The sequence below is a fragment of the Oculina patagonica genome, chromosome 13, assembly GCF_052425735.1.
Source record: "Oculina patagonica isolate OP01 chromosome 13, crgOcupat, whole genome shotgun sequence".
NCBI lineage: Eukaryota > Metazoa > Cnidaria > Anthozoa > Scleractinia > Oculinidae > Oculina > Oculina patagonica.
Window position 1 is genome coordinate 25,440,607 of NC_135770.1, and position 19,410 is coordinate 25,460,016.

The 19,410-nt window shown below is 39.0% G+C and overlaps 1 long non-coding RNA gene across 4 annotated transcripts; it reads right to left on the reverse strand.

Moving 5' to 3' along the window:
- Positions 1-8,188: 8,188 nt before the first annotated feature.
- Positions 8,189-19,286, reverse strand: LOC144636594 (uncharacterized). 4 transcript variants are annotated; one of them, XR_013567559.1, is made up of 2 exons: positions 18,945-19,286; positions 8,189-8,607 (listed from the first exon to the last, which is right to left on the reverse strand). It is a non-coding gene; the product is annotated as an uncharacterized LOC144636594 (long non-coding RNA). The 4 variants fall into 4 exon arrangements; XR_013567558.1 differs by lacking the exon at positions 18,945-19,286 and adding an exon at positions 9,244-9,285; XR_013567557.1 differs by lacking the exon at positions 18,945-19,286 and adding an exon at positions 8,691-9,162.
- Positions 19,287-19,410: the final 124 nt, after the last annotated feature.

Sequence of the window (19,410 nt, forward strand, 5' to 3'; positions counted from 1 at the left end):
GTCTTCCATAAGTTTAAAACAAGATAATGCGTTTACCTAAGAAACATTGTGTGAAAAGTCTATGACGTAAGACATGTAGATAATATTGAGATTGAGCCGCTTCTTTGTAGTATACGTGATTCTATCGTACTGATTGCAGTCACGATGCTTGCCTGCGTAGCTGGATGGCGGTATAGTTCGCGAGAGATAGCGCACTTTTGGTGGCGGAGCCGCCATAAAGCAGTGTAAGCTTCGTGAATTCCTTCTCACAGCTTTCGCCGCTAATAAACTACACTAACAAATGAGTTAACACCTACTTAATTATCAAGTATAGTAAATCAATTCTATATTATTTTTAAAATATATTATAATGTAGTACATTTAAACAGCTAGCAACATCTAGATCTCTACCCTCATTTTTCATAGGCACCCAACGAGATAATTTTACTATAGGTATCGAACACCGGTTTTACGTTATTAGTGTCATTTTTGCGTTTTAAAGTATTACTTTTAAACTCTAAGAAAAGTGTATCTATTCGGATACACTAGCTGAACTTTCAAACTTCAGAAAATTTGTGGGAACGAAATATTATTACCAGAATTTACGAGCCACTGTTGGGATCTCGAAAATCGAATCGTAGCTAGCCGTTTTCATGCCAAAAATAACATTTTTCTCTCTCCGAAAAAGTGGAAATTACTTTCCCCATGTCACGAAAGTGTGAGCTGTAGAAATCTTCAGTTTTTCATCACAGTTTAATCCAAAAATCGTAGGCGATTATAAGTCTTCCGAACAGATATTCACCGAAGCGGTCTGTTGGGCGTACCGTTAAGCAACTTTGCTTCGTACTCTTAAGCGTTAAATTCATGGATGTAGGGAAAATTAGCTTACCAAACTCAGCAATCCGAATAAAAAAGTAGTTTTTCTTGTGACAGCAGGTTCTGGAACAAATAAGATTTTGTGTTAATAAGACCGCGAGAAATAAGGAAAAGTGTTCCGTTAAGACATGTTAAGTGTCACGTAGCAATGCGCATTTTCCTTGGACTGTTTGTATTAGAACAAACAAAAGAAACTGTTTCTTTTCACTGCGAACTTTTGACCCAAATGATGAAATTGTTTGCTTGGTACCTCAATTAGTTGCAAATGACCTAAATCCGTTAGTTGTCCTGTCCTTGAAAACTGCCGTGGTTTGAAGAAAGGTGCACAGACGCCTAACGGTATTTCCAGAATCGAAGACTTGAAATCACAAGTCACAGGTGATTACCCATTTAATGTAAAGAAAACACTTGTAGTTGAAAACAATACCTCCGGAAATGGTGTGGTTCGAAATAGGAAAAAGAGCTGTAGAGCCACTTGCAACGGAAACAATACTTTCGGAAATGATGGAGTGAACAGGAAAAAGAGCTCGGCAGAGGAAGTCGAACCAAGGTAACGCCAAATACTGTACATGTGCAAATGATTATTGTTATGATCACCATTAAATTCATGTTAAAAACTTACAGTCCACCTGAGGTTGCTCGAAACTTCAGCTGTAATATTATAGGGCAAATGAACCAGAACTAACGTTTTTGTTTTCCCGTAGCAAAGCATCAATAGTTTTAAGTCTGTATAAATATAATACCAATGGATATAGCATATTCTAAGAAGACTTGAATTGAAAATTTAGACACCTGGCACTTAAATTTACTTAAACAAGACTACTTTGCTTTCACAATTCAAAGACTAAAAGGCAAGTTAGGCACACAGATTTTTTTTTATTTTCCTTCTTCACTATCTTGGCTAACCAAAGTTAAGGCAAGGGTCATTTGTTTATGTTTTCGCAAGTGTGGTTTTGAGAAAAGGCGTTGACAAGTAGAAGTTTTGGTGATTCTGTTTGAGTAAAACGAACTAATAGAATAAAGAAAGTATTCTTGGTGGCGGCGAATAATTCACTCGTATTTTCAGTACTGTAAACAGATTGCAGTATGGCGGTAACAAACAGGAAGACAAAGCAGTGAAGCGCAAAAAATGAACTTCTAAATCGAAAATTGTCTACTTCTTGTGGAAGGAAACTTTTATGTTTAACGTGTTCCGTTATAAGTTAAGACATGTTTTAAAAGCTGGACGTAGCAATGACGTATTTTTCTTGGAGTAGTCGTATTAAAAAAAAACAAACAAAAGGACCTGTTTTTTTTTTATAAAATTGTTAAATGATGAAATTGTTTGCTTGGTACCTCAAGTATATGCTTAGCGCCTTAATCCGTTAGTTGTCTTCTCCTTGAAAACTGACGTGGTTTGAAGAAAGGTGCATTGACGCTTTACGGTATTCTCAGAAGACTTAAAATCACAAGTCACACTCGTTTGCCAATTTAATGTTAGGAAAACACTTGTTGTGGAAAACAATACCTCCGGAAATGATGTAGCTTGAAATAGGAAAAAAAAAGCTGCAGAGGAAGTCGAACCAAGGGAACGCCAAATACGGTCCAAATCTACCACAATTAGAATACGAGTTCAAAACCTGCTGTTCATTCAAAGTTGCTCAAAACTTGAGCTGCAATATTATAGAGCAAATGAACCAGATCTATTAAACGTTTTCGTTTCCCCGTAGCAAAGCAAGAGAGTAGGGGAGACTAGGCGTTGATTCAAGTAGAAGTTGCTGTGATTATGTTCGAGTAATATGAAATAATAGAATAAAGAAAGTATTCTTTGTGGCGGCGAATAATTCACTCGTAATTATACTGTAAAAAGATTGCAGTATGGAGGCAATAAACAGGAAGACGAAGCAGTGAAGCACAAACCATGAACTGCTCAATCGAAATATGTGTACTTCTCATGGAAGGAAACGTTTATGTTTAATAATTATAATTGTTTTTCATATAGATACAAAGACGTCCTGCAATAATTGTTTTTTTTGAGTTGCTTGTTTGTTTGTTTTTGTGATGGGTGAGCAGAATACAGGGCCACTTCACTGGGCCACTGATTTGCATCTGATCGAATGACAAAAGTTATTAATTAGTGGACGAGGTTGAACAAAATATCGTGATTAGTCAGTGGCAAGAAGATCAATGATAGTTTACCGAAGCCGATACAACTAACGGCTTACATAAATAACTGATCTTATAAATAGCTATCTTTACGAAGGCTGGCACAAATAACTGATCTGCGAGACACTGATAAATCTCGATATCTTGCGATAGTCGAGATCAATAGTTCTTTTATTGCGATACCTCGTAATACAAAGATTCCTGACACAGTAAATGAAGAGAACCAATGTAGTCCTGCATTCTGTAATCGCTCCTTTTAAATTGTCTCCAGGTCCCTTATTTCCTTCTATTTCACTTTGTTTTTAGTAGGTAATTTTTCTAGCCTTCTCCCTCGGCTGTTGATTTAAGATTTCTCGGTACTACCCATAAATTCAAACCGTTCGGGTATCAAGCGTTTTCATGCATTTCTTTAACTGATCTCCGGAATACAGAGTCCTTACATACTTTGGCTGTAAATTTCTTTCTGAAAATAATTTCTTCTTGGCTTGTGTTGACACTTGCTGTTTCCTTGGCACAAACATAACTATGGCACAAAGCTGCTAGCGACGTCAGGACACTTAAGGTAATCTTAAAAAGCGGGTGTGTTTTGCCATTATATATTGATCTATTTATTTTAAAGTTGGCAGCTCATTTGTTTTGATAACAAACCATCCACTTGGAGTGATCCGCATTTCCACACTGGCAAACAAATTTATCTTGTGCTGAGCTATAAGTGCTGGCTTGGATAAAGTTCCATTCTTTTTTGGCTGTGAGTTTAGATAGTTTGTCAATACTACCCTCAATTTGGCGCTAGCTTCATAAATTGATGATCAGCAAAGTATTGACAAACGTGATGTAATTCTGCAAATAGTGCATTGTTTTCAAGTGGCACTTTTCAACACTCCGCAGTCCAATATCTACAGTCAACTCTCGTAATAGCGGACACGCTCAGCGTGGCGTTTAGTTTCCGTTATAGGGAGAGTCCGTATTAGCGGGAGTCATTTACAGTCAAACCTCTTTCGCCGGGGATATATCGATTTTTTCCCAAATAGCGAGTGTCCGCAATGGCGGGGTGTCCGCAAGCCGAGAGTTGACTGTATTTAATTCAATTCAATGCAAACATTAGTCCTTTAACGCTTGGAAGCTGATGTGTGCCTCCTCCAAACCCTTTCTGTTCTGCTCTGATTCAAGTTAGTAAACGTTTCCTTCGGTGATACCGTTTTACAAATACAGTCTTTATGCGCACCTGACCATTAACTCTTGTTTCCCTGCAAGATGATTTATCAGACTGTCGGCACACTGACAATACTTTAATTTATCATAAATTTAAAACGTGTGAGAATAAAGTGCCCATATTATGTTAATACGATTTCTTTTTGATAAAGTCAACTGTCAGTGTCGGGCGTTTCCTTACAACAAACGACTCTTTTAATGGATAGTAGAAAAATAGGTCTGCATGTAGTCCCGGGGGGGGGGGGGGGGTACTTGACCTAAGTTTAGGTATAGGAGTGCCGCTGGAGGTTTGAAACCCTGACCTTGTTTAGGACAATAAAAACTTAAAATGCCTACCCTGTGTAGGACAACACCCCCTATTCTAAGACCCTATTAAGGACAAAGAACAACATCAACAATCATTTACGCTTTATTGTGATTGCGTCCCATACGCGATGTTTGAAGCATTAAAATGCAGAAACACCTATCCCACCGAATAAAATAATGCTTTTTATTGTAGCGAAAGCGAAAACAATGTAAATACATGGACGACAGTCTTGCAGCCATACCCTGTCTAGGACAGGTTCAGGCCCTGTTTAGGACAGAAGAGCTTGAAATTATATACCCTGTTCAGGACCGGAGGAGTCAAAAAACATACCCTATCCAGCGGCACGTCCCCGTATAGGCCATATAGGGGAGTGCCCCCCCCCCCGGGCATGTAGTCCGTTGTATTCAACTGATGCTCTATTAAAGCTACAACACAATGCCGATTATCGGCATGTTGGACTCCGCGTTCTCGCTCCAGTTCACTCTTCCTGTTTACCAGCTTTGTAAATGTAGAACAGTGGTGTATTCTTTTCATCAAAGTCCTCCAAGCAGAACCAACGTTTGAAGCTGATTAGTTCTGTGGCTTGCACTCAAGATGGAAAAGCGCTTGTTTATCTGCCACCTGGTTCAGTAAACGGAGCCAAGAGAAGTAAAGTAAGAAGATCCGAGATAAAAAGACAGGCTTCATTTAGTTTTATGCGGGTTCTCTATCCAGATCGAACTAGAATCGAGAAACTAAAACAATGTTGGTTTTTCAGGAGAGAATTTGAAAGGGTATCATAACAGTCAATTGTTTGTATCTAGATTCCTTAAAAAACTGATAGCTTTTTTGTTGTTTAGTGATTATTTTTTTGAAATGTTGTATTACTGCTATCAATCTTCTGCTAAACCCCGAGAGTGATCATGCAAATAAAACTTTTTTCAAAGTTTAGACAATTAGGTTAAGCTAAACGAGAGCGATTTCTTTTTAGCGTGGGTAATTGGTGGGTAATTTGTGCACGGCGATTCAATAAAGCCTGGTTCTCATATAATCGCCCCGATCTTCACTATCGCCTCTGGCACTTCAGAAAGTTTTCTTGCGATCGGGGCGATTATATAGCTGGGTTTTCGTATGATCGCCCCGAACGTTTCTATCGCATCGATAGAAACAATCGCGGATAAAAATTAAAATCTGTGGTTCCAGTAAAATTTATCTGGCACGCTAACAAAGAACGCAGACTTCTCTGAAAATTTAAATGAAAACCTCAAAGCAATTCAACGAAAAAAACAAAACAAAACGAATTTAGGTCGGGACACACTAGGCGACAAGTCGCTGCAATATGTCGCGGGGATAAGTTGCTGCAACATGTTGCCCCGTGCGACATGGTGCATTTTTGGGACAATCTTTGTCGCTTCGGCAGAATTTTGTCGCTGCGGTCAGTCGCACGATCGCAGCGACAAAATGAGCAAAAGCAGCGTTGTCGCAGTGTGTGCACACTTCTGTAACCAGCCGCTGCAACAAAATATGAATTAACCAACAAGAGAGCGTCATGTATTTTTGCCATATATTGAATTGGAAAACTTGTTCACATTCCCACTCTTCCAAATTCGCTGCGTGTGTTGCACCGAACAAGCTCCTTATCGCAGCGACTTGTTATGAAGCAGTACACACGGGGCGACTTGCCGCAGAGACCTGTCTCTGCAACTTGTCGCCTAGTGTGTCCCGAACTTTAAGCCTTTTACTCCTGAAAAATATTATTAGGGCCCATTTACACAGGCAATTTTTGCAGCAATTTCTACTACGGTTTTTTTCCATCGCGCGGAAAAACCTGTTGCAGTGTAGCACGATATATCGCGATATTACTGGAATTTTCTATGGAACGTGATAAAATGAAGTTTTTTAAAAAAAAAAAAATCAGAGCATGTGCACACGACGTTTAAACAAGGATGCTGTTGGTGACGTCGCAGGTGACTTCCACTTGAAATCTTTGGTGAAATCCGAGTATTCCTGACGAGTCGCAGCTGGTTGACACGCGCGATTAAAAGGTGAAACCCTAGCGCGACAAAAAACGGGACCGAAATTGCATCAATAATAAATGAGCCTTTTTAGAGTTGAGAACTGAGGCTCAGTGAGACAACGGCTCCTAAATTCGGGTAATAATTTTCGTTTCCTAAAATTCTTTGAAGTTTGAAAATTCAGCTAGCGTGTCCTACAAAATACACTTTTTCTAACTTTTAAAATGATAAGGCTTTAAAATGCACAAAAAGGACACTTAACGAAAAACAATGTTCTGACATCTATAGTAAAACTTTCTTGTTGGATGCCCTTGAATAGTCATTCCTGCAACTTGATTTGAAGGCGGCAAGACCTATAATCGAACTCATTTGTGTTCTCAAGAAATATGGTGTGATGAATTGATTCAATCCTCGCAATCAGTGGAAAAACAGGGAATACTAAGTTTAATTTCTTCTCTGATTCAGTTCTGTGGCAAAAAAAAAAACGAAATAAAAAAACAAAAAAACACAAAAAAAAAAAACAGAAATAAACACGGTAGACATGTACATACATCACCTTAACTTAAACCTCGGATTTACATATGTAGCTGCAAAAGCTAATATCTCCAAAACAACTGAAAAAATACAAGCCAAAAAACACTCAACTACTCTTTACATATATTACAGCGACATTTTTGTTAAAAAAAATTTTATGCACTTTAGATTTAAGGTTGTTAAAAAAGCAAGGGCGCGCAAGTGATGCAAGATTTGATAGATTCATAGGCCATTAGCAGTTTCAGTTCTAATATAAATTTTCCAACAAAAACTGTCGCGACAAAATTTGTTACCTGCTTTGTTACGGACAGTTCATTATTTGCCTGCCAGTTTCGGATAGTTCCTTAGTCTCAGCTGCTTACAGCAGTGAGCTAATATTTCCTTTCATGTATTTGCCTGCCGCCTCCTCATGAGAGTCAAGCAATACGCATTTAATATTACATATACCTGAAGAGGAGGTAGAGATAACGATATAAATTACAAACGTGTTCACTCGGTTAAAGCATTAGAATTTTCAGTGCGAATTAAAAAAAAAATCCGCCAAAAACAGACGAGAATTGTCTTTTGATTTGTCGTTTGTCCTTTGAAATTTGTCCTTTGGTTTGTTGCGGACAGTTCATTTTTTGCCTGTCAGTTTCGGATAGGTCCTTAGTCTCAGCTGCTTAAAGCCGTGAGCAAATATTTTCTTTCATGTATTTGCCTGCCGCCTCCGTCTGAGCGTCAAGCAATACGCATTTCACATTACATATAGGTGAAAAGGAATTAGAGATAACATTATAAATTATAATTACAAACATGTTCACTCTGTTAATATACTTATGCGACTTTTTTGTTTCAGTTGATTCGTTCCGTTAGCATGGACGAAGTAGGACTTACGGGAATGATATGGAGAACACGAATGCAACATATTTTGTAATGTGTTCTCGAACTGAGCCGAGGGAAGCCTTTATAAGGCTGTCTGCGCTTTCGGGAGGCTATTTACTTTTTTTAGGGAGGGAGAATTTGAGATTAAATTTTAAAGCGCGCGCAGAAAGACAAAAATCGCACGGAATATTAATAATTTTCCATCCAAAAAAGCACCAGCGAAAGACACACAAACATGAATTATTGCCGAGTTAGTCGTATATATCGAATCATTGTTTTCATGCATTTTTAAAAGAAATACCGACTGTGACATAGTCTGTGGGTGAGATTGCAGAAAGCGAAGTATAACACTTGTGATTGTTTGGGAGACACAAGAAAGGACGATTTCAATCTGGCGCCTTTGAAGGTTGAATTATTAAATGTCTTGTACCTCTGGGTCCTAGATAGATGTTAATACAGATTAAGAGTCAACTTAACATCTCACTTTATTTGAGGAATTTTAAGGAGGTTACACATCTCTCTTTATTTGAGGCTTTCTTAGGATGTGCCACAATGTCTTCAAGTTCTTCATTTATTTATTTTCGCGGTTTTCTGAACTCGTGGTCTGGCGTTCTCGTCTTGCAGTATTTGTTCACAGTCCAGTCGTCGAGCAGCCACACAGATTAGTCTCTTGATTTTACCTCTCTTTTTACACTGCTGCAAAAAATTAAAGGATATTTTTACGATGATATTTTGATTTATGTTTTAATTCACAAAATCACTTTGAAATTGAGAGAAACCTCAAAATAATAGTTTTCTCAAGTAGAAAACTGACATCAATGAACTAATAGACTTCAATTCGTGGAGGCGCTCTAAGATAAATAAAACGTTAGAATTAAATATCGGTTAATGTACAAGATGCTTCTTTTGCAAATTACAAGAAAAAAAGACAGAAATATTGAATTAAATTAGTTGGCCCATAAATAGCCTTACGGAAGGCGACTTTTTGTTGTAGCTAGATATGAGAACACGGAGCAGCTGTATTCCGGTACTAGACGGCGAAAAAAAAAAATTTCTTTCCTCCCCACTCACCACGCCTCCCTCAGGCCTTTTGTGGTAGCTAGATATGAGAACACGGAGCAGCTGTATTGACAGGTTACTAGACGGCGAAAAAAAAATTCTTCCCCCCCCCACTCACCACGCCCCCGCCCGTAATGACGTGTGCTCTACAAGCGTTATTCATTGTTTTATAACTATGGAAAAGTGTTTCTCGTAAAGGCTAACTCTTACTTAATACAACATTCGTTTTCTAATGTAACATCAACTTCCTAAATATAAATTAACGGAACTTACAGGCCTGGTATCATATTTGTAGCAAACAGGAATGTGGAGGATACCCAAGACTTTCTTGTATCATGAGGAATGCAATGGAAAAGAGAAGAAGAAAACCAAACGCCATTGCTTTGTCCATCTTGTGGTACTCAGGAAGCTGAACGAGTCAGTTTGGTGCTTAGTGGAGTTGCAACCCGCTTTAAATACTCTTACAACTGTTCTATGACGTCAGCCTTTCGGCCCTAAAATATCGGCCAATGAAAAGTCAAATACGCAGTAGATGAGACTAAGTAAGTGCACATTAAGAAGATTGATAGACCATTAAATTCTTCTTAACACATAACATGGAAAATGTTTGGAGATGGGTAAGGAGAAATGATCAATCGACCCTAGGGTCTGAATAAACAAGTCCAAAAACATCTGCCTCTTTGTCATGTTTGTTAACTGTCGGAGCTCAATGTTTTAATATCACAGGGTCATAGGCGTACGGGCACCTTCGGTCCTGGGGGGGGGGGGCGGAGACCTTTTTGCCCGAAAAAAATGGCATGGGTTGAAAGCCGAAAAAAGAGGCATACAAAATAGAAAATAAAACGTGCATTGAAACAGTTGTGTACAAACTTCGCCTGCTTGCTTTAAGTTCTTTTATTTATTCCGTGGCGTCGTCCGAAGGTGTCGATACACTGAATCCTTTTTCGGAAATTTTTTATTTATTCATTTTAGTTCAGCAAAAATTACATTTATTTTGGGGAGCCAATTTACATTGTTTCTCCCCCATTTGAAAGTAATAGAAAAGCGTGTAAAACATTTAGGGATAAATGGGTTTTAAAACATTTCGTTGAAAGTTTTAAGCTAGCCCTGAGAACTAAACATCTGAGTCGAAAACATTAGCTTTATTACATTTAAACAGCTTTGTTTCAAGGTCTTGCACTAAATCCACCGTGCGCAAACACTCAAGCTATGGAAAAGCTGATTGCGACTGAATCAAACTGAGGGGTTACGCAGAATTTTCGAGAAAAATCGAACATGATTATGGCAATTTGCGACGGGAAACGAAAGCAGATGAATGAGAAATTTGTACTTTTGAACCACAAAGTTATATTTCAATACTATATTACAAAGGTATATTTCAATACTTTTCCTGTTGATGTAATTTGTTTTGAACGTAATGTTGACTAAACTTTTCGGCTTATTTTCTATTTTTTCTCTAGCCTTATCGCCCGAATTCAAAGCATTTTGCCCGAAAAATTTTGGCACTGGGGGGGCTGCAGCCCCCCTCGCCCCCCGCCTCGTACGCCTATGCACAGGGTTAAAAATTTTACTTGGTTAAAAAATTCTGTGTCGTATCCTTGGTAGAATTGATGTCGAGAATAAGCTAAAAGAACAGCCTGACAGGATCATTAGTTTTAAATTTAGAATTTTGATGGCGTCACGTGCAAACGACCTTAAGCTTTCAGAATTTACGACAAGTCACAGATTTATTTGGGAAGAGAATTTTTGAACATATCTGTTTGTTCTTTTAAAAAAGGAAAAAAAAAAACATTTCCGGTCAGCACTGTGCAATCTTCGCCTGCAATGTTTTTGAGAGCCTCGCACAAATCGAATGAATGTTTTTTAGTCCGGGTCAAGTTTCTAATTCCGGGTCAAACTTACCTTTTTCTTCAGATATCCTACAAAACACTCATAGTGAGTAGAAAAACTTCGACGTTATTCCAAACCGGCGTTTAACCTCATAAAGCATCCAAGAACTAGACGATCCGTTATCATATCAATCCTTTAGATGCCAAGTAGTACATAGGGCATTAACAATCTTTCTCTATCCCTGTCATCCTGTCGGTTCAGTGCCTGAAGTTTTGCCTCGCCACTTCTCCTCCAGGTGGATTGAAGCGACCCGTCATATGGCAGACTAAAAAACTTCCGTTAGGCTATATATTACCGAAATACTAAAGTATCAACGAATTGAAAACAAAAATAAAAACAAAGCCCGAGACTGCACTGTTCGAACTGAAAATCACTATTACTGAAGAAAAAGTACAAAATACTTACACGTCAGGTTGTATGTCATGGGCACTCCCCAAATAATTAAGTATAGGAATATATAGTGGGGTTTCAGCAAATGTAAAACTGTCTTCAACATTCTTTTGAGCCTACTTATATGGCCCTCCAATATTTCATAAAGTAAGAGTCTCTCATAGTCTTCTCAATGCAGCATTTCGTGTTTACTTTAATAAGATGTTCACTATTAAAATAAATGGCGCAAGGATCAAAAGAGATGCATTAGACACTAAGGCATCGGAATAATTGCTAATTTCATTAAAGGCTTTCCTTCCAGTATTTTAATGCTTTGCCCTTAGGAAGGAAAAAAAAACCTGGGCGAAAGTTAATATTTTAACTTGTGTAAAAAATCGGGATAGTTATTGTTTACAACAAGTGTAAAGTAAAGTGAATCCTTTTCTGAGCCTAGCGGCTCAACAGGCCGATGGTTTATAGACATGGCTATCCCTTCCGAAGGGGATGCTTGTCCATCAGATTACCCTAATAATTTGACTTTACTATTTATAATGCTCGGTAAAGAGAGGCACTATGAGAGTGAAGTGAGTTATTTAACGACCTCGACCAGGACTTAAATTCGGACCTCTTAATCGATAGTAGAAAGCGCTAACCATTAGCCACCATTCCTTTCACTCATCTCAGGCCAAAGCTAGTTTTAAAATTAAGAGCATTTTGGGTAATAAATCATTGAAGGCAACTATTCATTATTATTTTTTTTATCCTCGCGTTGTTATTCAAATTACGACGTGCTGGTTGAAAATGAATAGAACATATCTCAAGCATTATAACTTCATATAGCGTTTTGCCATTTGCCGGATCAGCTGGAAATTGAAATTAACGGACGGAAAAACCTAAACTTTCTGTCATTTTTCGGAATTATAAAACTTAAGGTTATTAAAGCTATCAAATACAGTTTGTATTTAGAAAGATCAGCTGGATTTGTAGCAAAAAATGCGATCGAATATCAATCGGCAGCTGTTAGGATATAAAAAAGAAAATTTTAGTTGTTTGGCGCTCCAGTGCTTTTCAGTGCCATTTCTCTAATTTCGCCTTTTGTTAATTAAAAAAACCCATTAGCGTAACTGAAGAGCGCCCCAGTTCACATTTTATCAAAGCGATGTTTTGCATTAGAGACTACTAATTAAGCTCATCTGTTATAAAAACAAGTTTAATACTGAGCAAGGTGTATTTTTTCATCAAAGCGCACCAGCAGACCAACGCTCGAAGCTGATCCGTTCTGTTCCTCGTCATGAATAAGTTCTCCTCCTCGTTGGTTTTTCTGTGCCTTGTTGTTTTAGTTTTGTTGTTGGATTGTACGCAAGATGGAGACGCAGTTGTCTATCTACCGCCTGGGTCAATAAACTCAGCCAAGAGAAATCAAGTCAGAACCGGATCCGAGGTAAAAGAACAAGCTTCATTTAGTAAATAATAAAGATGGTAGATTTTAAGCTCGGTGATAAATGGTGAAGAATATTATTCTACATGACACGAGCGTGGGACAAAGAAAAAATCTGAGTCCCCGACGGGAATCGAACCCATGGCCTCCCAGATACCGGTTGGGCGCTCTAACCAACTGAGCTACGTGAGACTCGCTGTGAGCTAGGCCATTTACTAGGTTGATATGTGACACGCGTCCTGCATACTGCTAGGATCAGCAATGTCGAAATCATCAAAAGAATAAAGATGTCCTGCAGTATGCAGGACGCGTGTCACATATCAACCTAGTAAATGGCCTAGCTCACAGCGAGTCTCACGTAGCTCAGTTGGTTAGAGCGCCCAACCGGTATCTGGGAGGCCATGGGTTCGATTCCCGTCGGGGACTCAGATTTTTTCTTTGTCCCACGCTCGTGTCATGTAGAATAATATTCTTCACTCAAGCTTCATTTAGTTTCTAAACGTATTGCCGAACATTTAAGAATGCTCAATACCTCTCAACTCAACTCTCTCGACTCCGAATCAAACGGCCCGGGTTCGAGGCCTGGCCGGGGCGCTGCGTTGTGTTCTTGGGCAAGACACTTTACTCTCACGGTGCCTCTCTCCACCCAGGTGTATAAATGGGTACCGGCGAATTTACTGCTGGGGGGTAACCCTGCGATGGACTAGCATCCCATCCAGGGGGGAGTAGAAATACTCCTAGTCGCTTATATTAATGCTACGGAAGCCGGGATAAGCTCCGGCTGTATGGGCCTCATGGCTCGGAGACAGACTTTATTTATATTATACTAATACCTCTCAATAGTTTTCATAAATCAAAACTTACGCAAGGCCAACGGTTCATTTACAGACTAAGGCCCTGTCCGTGCTGACCCGGGTAAATTTGAAAACGCATGTTACCCGGATATGCCAACCGTCCTCACTGAAACGGCGTTTTCGGTCAACGAAAACGGTACTTTTCAAAAACGCTCCCCAAAGTGGGTAAAATTGAAAACGCCGACTTGGTGGTATAGTGTGGATGGCGAAAACGGGGGAAACTCTGCGTGCGATGAAGCGTACCGTTTTCAAATTTAACCCGGGTTTATGTGGACGGAAAACATTTTTACGGTGTTTTCAAATTTTTCCCGGGTTAATGTCGACAGGGCCTAAACTTGAGTGGAAGCGACAATTGTCGACTCCTGGTTTTGACACTGGCTTTCCCTCGGATATTACGATACCAGTTTTTGTAAAATTAACACATGGCTTCTAGTCTTCCTTTTCAACCAGGAACTGTTCACCATGATTCAACGCCAGAAGATATTTTTCAAACTTAAAACGCAAACGTTCGAAATATATTTCGTATCGGATTCAAAAATCGATAAATATCCTTAAGAATTTCCTGTCAATTCTTAATGAATTTGAAAGGGTTTCTTAACATTCAATTGTTTATAGCTAGATTCCTTAAAGAACTTATAGTATTTTGTTGTTCAGTTTTAATGTTGTATTGCTACATATCTATGGTAAATAAACCCATCTCATAGTATAGGTGATTATTTTTAGCTGGAAACGATTTCTTATACGCGCGGATCATATTTGTGTGCAACAATTCACTGATTGACCGAAAACCTACCTTTGAGAATAAACTTTTAGAATTTGTAAACTTTTTAGAATTTAACTTCCAGTTAAATTTATTACATGCTGACAAAAAACATGAACATCTCTGAAACTTTAAATGAAGACTTCGAAACAATTTTCGAAAGGCGTTACTCAGGCCCCCCATCCTCGGAGACCCAGGGGCAGTTAGTGGGGGCGACGTGCAGCTTATCGGGACAACGGGATTTTCGGGCGAAAGTTTACAACATAGAGCGTAACAGCCCCTGGGCACTTTGTCTTACCGAACCAGTTCCAGAAGCGTTTGAACTTCTTCCTCTTGATTGGCCACAAAAATATTTTTGTGGCCAATCAGCGAGGTTGACTAGAAGAGCGACTCTGACATCTTCTTACACGAAGTTGTTTTCCGCATAGACTCGTCGTCGTTGTTAAGCCCGTCCATCGGATGATACTGCGTGGGTCTCAGATAAAAAAGCAAAACAAAAACAAAACAACGAGGCCTGGGAATATGTTAAATGTAGCATAGCGCAAGGAAACCAAAAGTTTTTAAAGCTATACGCGAGCACCTCTTGTTTATAAGTTTTGTTTTTGTTACTTAAATATCCAACAAATTAAACAAAAACCCTTTGTTTTAACTGTCAAGCTGGCAACAAAATAACAATAGGTGACGACAGCGATATCTTCGCTAACGCGTGGCCCGTGCAGTGAAGTACCCAGACCGTGGCAAGTTCCAGAAGTCGGGCAACGACCGAGAAAAATAATAAGAATTGTTGTTTACTCGAATAACTATTAAAAAAGCGCGCAACTAACAGTGTAGAACTGGCAGTCGTCTAAGGCTTATTTTTTTCTGAGACTCTCCATGTAATAGTATCCGATTGATGGGCAGAGCATCCACGACGAGTCTATGAGGAAAACAACTTCGTGTAAGAAGACATCAGAGTCTCCTGGCCGGTCATCGTCGCTGATTGGCCACAAAAATATTTTTGTGGCCAATCAGGAGGAAGGAGTTCAAACGCTTCTGGAACTGGTTCGGTAAGACAAAGTGCCCAGGGGCTGTTACGCTCTATGTTGTAAACTTTCGCCCGAAAATCCCGTTGTCCCGATAAGCTGCACGTCGCCCCCACTAACTGCCCCTGGGTCTCCGAGGATGCAGGCCCCCTTAACCAGGCTCTTTTTCGTGCAATTTTATTTTCGCGATTTTCGCTGCTGTTTTTGTCACATTTGCACTGCAACCTGATGCAAATTTAGCACGATTTGAGTCCGGCGATATCGCTAGAATTTCTACGGACATGCTAAAATGAACTTTTTTAATCAGCACGTCTTATCAACAAGGATGGTGTTCTTTTAGTCATGAGTTCAAAACCTTCGGCGAAATCAGGCTAAAATCACGATCCAGTGGCACTAAAATTGCAGCTGACTTGTGGTTGGCGTCAGGTTTGCAACCGCCGTGCGCGACAAAAATTGCAGTTGAAATCACGCCAAAATTGCATCAATAAACGGGTCTTTAGAGAGTTTGGGAGCTAAGGTGCACGTTTTGTATTGGCAGAGAATAGTAGGATCGGAATAATCAATGGAGTACGCACCAGTTTATTTAAAAATACCTTTAAAGAAATAAGTTTAAGCTTTGCTTGTGCTTGTGCTTCTCAGGAAATGTGGTCGTTGTTCGTTGTACGAAATTATTCATAAATAATGGTAATTTATCGTAATTTTCCTCTTTCTACTGGTCTATATTATCAGCATTATATGCGTATGGAAAGTAGTCAATTACCGCAAATCAAAAGCAAATAATTAAACTCTTAAATGCGGTTGTTAAAGGACTGCAATAGACCTTATTCGTATTCTCGGTATTGGACTGGAACTAGCTTGCGATGGAGGCTAATGCTGGTAATTATTTCAAACGTAAATGACATGGAGCTCTTTTTAATGATATTCCCCCGCATGAGCCTGCATTGCAAGCTAGTTCCAGTCCAATACCGAGAAATACGAATATGGTCAGCTATTAAAGCAAGAGCGCGCAAGTGATGCAAGAATCAATAGGTTCGTAAAGCATTAGAAGTTTCAGTGCGAATACAAATCTTCCTGAAGAATTTGTCGCGACAAAATTTTTTTCTTTGGTTTGTTACGGACAGTTCATTTTTTGCCTGTTAGTTTCTGATAGGCCCTAAGTCTAACCTGCTTGCAGCAGTGAGCAAATATTTTCTTTCATGTCTCCTTCTGAGCGACAGGCATTACGCATTTCATATCTAAATACAGGTGCAGAGGAGTTAGAGGTAACAATATAAATTAGAAACATGTTCATTCTGATAATATACTCATAAAACTATTCTGTTTTCAGTCGATTCAATCCCGAAGAAGCGTTTGTGAAGCCGCGCGTGCTCTGAACTGTGCAAGAGCGGAAGATGATTAGCAGCGAAAACAGCTGGAAAGGAAGCAGAAACTGACGGAATACACGGAAAACGTCTTTTGATTGTCAAAATAGTAGAAGGAAATTAATGAACTTGTCTTTCATCCTGCGTTTTACCTTCGGTCTTGTATATCATTTGTGTTTACTGTTATTGTCAGCCTTAGTTAAAGCGAAAAAAAAAAAAAATAGAAATACAGTCTAGTTTTCTTTGTCAGTTACTTCCCTCTGTTGGCCCCCTCTCTAAGGCGAGCTGATAATGGCCATTCCTTGGTAATGTCAACCGCCAAACTCCATAGTTACCTCTTCATTATGATGGCCATAACATCAAAATTATTTAAATTCTCTCCTCTGCCTGTCGCCAAAACCAGAATATAATGCAAATTAACTGCTCAGAAATGTCATAGTTCTTAATTTGGAAATACCCTGTTAGACACAGTACAATCTTTCATGGTTTCTAGTGACGTCTTGGTGTCGACAAACACCAGGAGAGGATCGCGCGCCTTATCACCATAGCTACGATGCCGAAATATAATTATTAAGATAATATGAAGTTTAGCGTGTTAAAGAAGCGTTATTTTTCTACACCATTGCGGAGGCCGTTACTTTAGTTAAATTTTAAACATTTCAAGATCGTTAAAGTGCTTTGGAAACTGGAATCCATAATAACGCCTACTGTGCCATCTTAGAAGAGTTAATTTCCACTACGATAGTATCTGGTGTTTAAAGAGGAGTCCCTTGCTTGGGAGAGATAAACTTCTCGTTAAACATTCTGGTTTAATTTGTTTTTTAATTATGAATATAGCTCTTGAAATTACGCTTAACCTCCATTTATGTAGTGGTGTTTTTGTAGACTAAAACCATTGAAAATTCCATGAGCATGGACGTAGTAGGACACACGGGAATGATATGGAGAACATAACTATTAATTTATTTTGTGATTTGTTCTCGAACAGAAACGGGGAAAGCCTTGCCAAGGCTGTCTGCGCTCTGCGCTTAAGGGAGGCTAAAAATGTTTTTTTTTTCTTTCTTTTCACTGATGCTTTTCTTCCTTTTTTTGGCTGGGACTCGGATACCTCGAGCTCGGATAACACGTCCTCGAACACCCCCGCTAACTCAAACTAAATTTCGTTTCCCTTGATCAAAATTCGGGTCAAATTTACCCCGATAACTCGGATTCTAGTTCTTGCAGCTCGCCAGATGCCCATTGGAATACTTCCATTAGCTCTTCTCGTCAAATAATCGGATTTAAACACTAAAACTAACGCTACAGCAATTTGATTTTGATTAGAGCATCTAACAGATCACGCATAAGACGGTCATTTTCCACTCTTAATTTGCACCGTACTGTGTACTGAAGTGCTGACATATCAGTAAACTATCAATTATAAACATGGCAAATTGAATATTCAATCGACCCCGATAACTCGAAACCCCGCTAACTCGAACAGCTTTTCGTTTCCCTTCAGAGTTAGAGTTACTGGCCAGGGGTTCTACTGTTTTTTTTTCTCTGACTAAAAAAGCATCAGCGTAAGATACATCACAAACATGCATTATTTCCGAGGTAGTGGTATATATCGAAAGATTGTTTTCATGCATTTTCTTAAGAAATACCGACTGATTGTTTGGAAAACACCGTGACAAGAAAGAACGATTTCACTCTGGCGACTTTGAAGGTTGGATTATTGATTGTCTTGTGCGCCCGGTTCTTATACAGATATAAATACAGATTGAGAGTCAACTTAACATCTCACTTTATTTGAGGCTTTTTAAGGACGTTACACATGTCACTGCATTTGAGACTTTCTAAGGAGGTGGCACAATGTCTTCAAGTTTGCTGAAATCTTTGGCTAGCGTATCCGTCTTGCAGTATTCGCTCACAGTCCAGTTGTCGTGCAGCCATACAAATACGTCGCTGCTTGTATCTAACTGACCTTTTATTGTCAGTTTTACAATGCTGCAGAAAGACAAGGGATGAGTTATTTAAAGACGCTGTGTCACGATATTTTAACTCAGAATCATGAAATTAAAGGAAGCCTCAAAAAAATAGTTTTCTCAGGTAGAAACTTACATCCCTGGTATCCGGATTTGATATCCCGCCCGTAATGACGTGTGCTCTACAAGCGATATTCATTGTTTTATAACTATGGAAAGGTGTTTCTCGTAAAGGCTAACTCTTACTTAACACAACATTCGTTTTCTAATGTAACACTGATCAACTTCCCAAATATAAATTAACGGAACTTACAGGCCTGGTATCATATTTGTAGCAAGAAGGCGGATACCCAAGGCTTTCTTGTATCATGAGGAATGTAGTGGCAAAGAGAAGGAAGCAAACAAACGCCATTGCTTTGTTCATCTTGTGAAACTTAGGAAGCTGAACGAGTCAGTTTGATGCTCAGTGGAAGTGCAACCCCTTTTGAACATTTTGCTCTCTTCTATGACGTCATTCGTTAAAATTGTCGACCAATACAAGCCAAACACGCTGTAAATGAGACTAAATAAACGCACATTTACACGACTGATCATACAAGGAAATTCTCCTAAAAATAACATGAAAAATGTAGGGATATGGTAAGAGAATTGCTAAATCGACACCGGGGTCTGAATAAACACCATGAAACAGCTGCCTCTTTGCCTTGTGTATTAACAATCTATTTAGGCTTGAACGCGTTGTTTTAATATAACAGGCTTATAAAAATGAAATTAAACTT